This window comes from Haemaphysalis longicornis, unplaced genomic scaffold (assembly GCF_048455015.1).
Source record: "Haemaphysalis longicornis isolate Haplotype H1 unplaced genomic scaffold, Haemaphysalis longicornis Haplotype H1 scaffold_2, whole genome shotgun sequence".
Lineage (NCBI taxonomy): Eukaryota > Metazoa > Arthropoda > Arachnida > Ixodida > Ixodidae > Haemaphysalis > Haemaphysalis longicornis.
Window position 1 is genome coordinate 248,053,934 of NW_027526295.1, and position 4,851 is coordinate 248,058,784.

Here is a 4,851-nt window from a genome sequence, read left to right on the forward strand (position 1 = left end):
GCCATTGCTCTTTTTCAAAATATTGGTGCATTATAGTTGGGGCACCCTGTATGTATCCCTGTTAATTTCGATTTTTGTGTAACGAAGTTGCACAAAAAAATTGGCCGCGTATCTGCTCCTTTCGTTGCAAATGCCGTCAAAAGACGATACAGTCGAACACGGATATTTCGAACACGGCTATATCAAATTATTGTCTATATCGAACTCATAAATTATCCCCTTGAAAATTCTGTGTAAAAGTATAGGAATTCGTACTTCTATATCGAACAGCATTTTTCTCAACATTGGTTATATCGAACGCCGCGCGAGCTGGAAGGTGCTATTCGGCGGTCGCTGCATAGGTTGAGGAGGATATAGAGGAATGCGCGGGCATGGCGAAGGCTGGCTCGCAAAACTAATCCCCCCTACCGGAACGAATTTGCGCTTGCGCAGTCGGGCCCCGCTACCGGCCGCCGTAGCGTTAGCGGACGGAGCCCGGTATGCTAAATCTCTCTAGGCACACAAGCCCGAACGCTCGGAAAATGTGACAGTGCGAGGTAGGGATGCCCCGAATGCGCACGTCCTTTTTTTTTTTTTTTTTTTTTTTTTTTGCGGCTGCGTACGTTCTCGGGCTTGCCGAAAAAGAGTTTTGTTTTCTCTCTCTCTGGGTCTGTCTTCCCCTGATGTCGTCTCGGGAAAGGGAAGAGGGAACAAAGGCGCTGACGGCCTCCTCCTTCTTTTGCATTTTGCTGCTGTTGCTGCTGTTTGGCGAGTTGTCCCGCACCTTTCGGAGATCACTGTTTCTCTCGGAGATGACCATCGCGAGCGCTTGGAATTGTTACCTTCAAAGTTCTTGTGGTACGTGCACGCTGTTCTTCTTTTGCGTGCGTGTTGTGCGTGGTGTGCGAAGGCGCAGCGTACTGCTGGAATTTTCTAGTTGTGCAGCCTCGAGAAGATCGAGACCAGCGTCTTTAATTTCATTTCCAGGACGAAGAAGCAAGCGATTTTTTTTTCACGGAAATAAAGCGTCTTGTTGCGTCCTGAGTGCGGAATTAGTTATCATTCTTGAATGCGACGATCGGCAAGTGATCGGCAAGTGATCGGCAAGGTCTCAGAGCCCATATTTTTTATATCGAATTTTTCATATATCGAACTATTTCGCGATCCCCTTGGAGTTCGATATATCCGTGTTCGACTGTAGTCTTTATCGGCTTCTGCGAAGTAAATGCCTCCCTTCGCTTTCCCGCTCCCCTCTCATGTTGTTCCTCTTGCGTCGCACTCCTCCCAAGGTAAAGACGCTAAAGGTTTGCTTAAATCATTTTAAATTTCCCGCGTTCCACTGCCCAAAACCGGGTGTCTCGATGCGAACGCTGGCGTACGGCGAAAACGCGCGTTAATCGAGGCGCCCTACTTCAACGTTTATAGAACCGCGTTTCCTACTCCACGTGCGTTGCAAGCAGAACGTGGAACCTATCTAGTGAAACCTTGCGTAACTATTTGCCGGTTGATTTCTTAAAATGGCGCCAGAAGCTATAGTGGCGCGGGCGACAGCAGGCGACGGCGGAGTGAATTCTTTTTATGCAGTTGATGAAGTATTTTATTTCGCAAAAGTCAAGCATGTTTGATTTTTTATGAAGGAACACTGCAAATATCACTTCTGTATTGATTTGTTGTCTCATATTTGCGTAATGTCTTGTTCTTCTTCAACAATGTTGACAAGTATGAACATTAAACCGGACATAGACGGGTAGATTTAGCTGTGACTACATAAGACTATTGCGCAGGCATTGTTTTGCTTTGGCCGGGTGGCTGAATCGAGTCACAGACAGACGGACAGACAGACAGACAGACATACAGACAGACCAAAATTTCTGGGTTTAAGTAGCCCAAGAAAGACTATCGTCTTTAAAAAACCTTCCAACCCCAGCAAGCGAAAAAAAAATTCCCCCGCACCTCCCCGAAGGGAATCGTGCAGAAATGCGAATTCATTGGGTGCACCGATGAGTGTATTGCGAGTAATGGCGTAATTAATGACGAGAGTGTGAACGTAATCATTTATTCATCAGCACCTGTTTGTGTTATCGTTGTACCTGACGGCCACAATCACTGTCTTGTGATCGCTAAAGTGCACGGTCAAAGGGTCTTTGAGAAGCATACGCGCGTCACAGTTTCGCATAAAGACCAGATCAATGCAACTCCCGTGAATGGTAGTGGGGCACGCGTCGAAGCCGGCAGAGAGACAATGCATAGAGTGCCTGGCCTGCATGTACTCGACCAGCCACTCGCCACTCTTCTTGCGCACGTCAACGTTGAAGTCGCAAACCAAGACTATGGGGTTAGAGGGTTTGGAGCGCACGCGCACACTTTCCATAGCCGCGTCCAGCTGCGCGGCAACGGCGTCTCGAGCGAGGTTGGGCGCGAGGTCCACGGTCACCACAAAGACTCCGTCTCCGGTGTAGGCAAGGGTGTACAAGTCCTTGTACGGAGACAGGAAATGCACGGTCACGGTAGCCGAAACTCACGCTCATCGAAGGAACGCGCCCGTTGACCAGAGACTCGCGGCACGAGGCACACACCAGGTACGACCTGAACGGCGCCAGACGAGGGTTGTCGTCACAGACCGCGATGATGGCGTCATCGTTCTCATCACCTCCTCTTCCAAACTCGTTCCAAAGAACCCGAAGCGCGTTCAAATGACTAGACTCCTTCTTGATGTTCCCGAGCGCGTAACGCGTTCGGCATTACGCGCTCTTCGCTTCGCAGACTTGTCTTCTTCTTCTTCTCCAACCGATGATGATGATGACGTGGAAGCAACTCCAGTGACGTCACCGCCAGGGAGAGGCGTAATGCTCACGTTGCATTGTGTGAACCCCCGACTAAGAAATGCATTCGCATTTACGACGACGACGACGACGAAGGCAGAACTACGAGGCGCGCGCTCACGTGCGCTCGCGCTGGAGGAATGCAGGCGCACGCCGGCCAACGGAGCAAGACAACCCCCGGCTAATAAATGTATTCGCATTTAAAAACTGGGCGCACGCAGGGCACTAGAGTACAGAAAGCAGTGCCGCAAAGCCGTCCTCTGAGGGAGCAAAAAAACGGAAATTATTCCGTCTAATCAAATCCCTATCGAAGTCCAGATGCTCCCGCAGGGCGGGGCTCGAAGCTAGGCCGCAGTCGCATGTACTTGTGTGTATACGCTACTACGACAGGCCCCCCATTGTGCCTTCAAACTTAGTTTCCAAGTTATCCGGCAGGCCGCAACGGGGAGCCCCCATGCATACGGTGCGAAAGTGCTATATAAGTGTAGCGCTCAGCTGTCGCGAAGTACCTTCAAAGTACTCCATTACAGACTAGCTAGAAGCGGCACTCCCCCACCAACCGGTCAAGTCTTGACGAATGAAAAATATGGCGACTCGTCCCCCACTTAGGCCGAGCCTCCATCCTTGCGTTTGTAAAGTATCTTCATTAATTCATTTACTACAAGATGACTGACCCACCAGAGGGAAAGGGGTTCTGGAAGCGAAAGAAAAAGGTTATGCGCATAGCATTACTTGCTGCATATTGTCACGTAGTCGAGGACTACACAGGTTTTCTTCAAGCAACAAAAGTTTATAGGAGCGAACTTGTGCTCCGCAAAAACTCAAAGCACATACAAGTGGCGTTAGAAGCACTTAACGAAGTGACGGGCGCTGGCTGGCGTCGGCTAATCGAATGCCGCGGTGTCTGCTCGGCGAGAATTCATCTTTCGGCGTGATTGTTTCTCGTACCGTGTAATTACACCGAGAACACTGGATATCACAGATTATTATTCTAGTCCAGTAACAACAGGGCAATACACTCTCCCTACCAGATGAGGTAACCCGTGCGGCATCAAAAATAAAGAATGAAACATGCGCTTCTTTGGAGCCGCGTGCGTCGTCGTGATGTGCCGGAGTCACCATTGGGGATAACCTCGTAGGTAAGTTGGCCAACACGTCATAGCATCCAGTAGGGTCCGAAATACCGTCACAGAAGTTTCTCGCTTAGTACGTGTCGTCGGATTAGAGTCCAAACCACTACAAGTTCTCCTGGGTGGTACTCGGTGTCTCGGCGTCGGAGGTTGTAGCGTACGGCATGCAGCAGCTTCTGGCCTGTTGTACAAACTCGAGCATGCTGGCGGGCCTCCTCCGCACGTTGAAGATATCCTCGGATATCGGGGATGGGGTCGTCGTCTTCTACGTGCGGCAGCAGGGCGTCAATCATCGTAGTCGGCCGTCTTCCGTAGACAAGCTCGAATGGTGTCATGTGCTTAGTTTTCTGGATAGCCGGGTTCATCCGTACAGACATCACACGATGCTCGAGGACAAAGGCCTCCACCTTGTCATTCACTTCCAGGAGTACAGCACGGCGCCCACGAAGCGAAGTTTTCGAACGTTGCATGCAGCTGCCCGTTCAGCTTAAGCCGATAGCGTACTTTTTTTTTCCGGTGAAACCGAACTGGCACTGTCTACGGACATGCGGCTTTGGCATACCTTGTAAGTTTTAAATGCTGCGTAGAACTGGCGCTGAGTGCCATAACTCATCTTTAACAAGAAGAAAATGGCATGAGCGCATTTGCTGGAGAAACGAAAGAATATGGCCGCCGGTATCTGGTCACAAACAAACAAACAGTGAATCAGTGAATCAGTGACCTCGTATTTTCGAATTCAGAGGCTAGGTGGTGCACCAGTCGGCTATCTGTAAAAGTTATGGACGGTATTCTTTAAAACATATTTGGTGACAAACTTACTCATCGTAAATTAATTTTATTGGCGCGCTGAGTAAAGCAATAAATGATTTATTTTTTCGTCACCAGAAGTAACTTCTTGGTTGCGCCGTCCAGCGGATTCC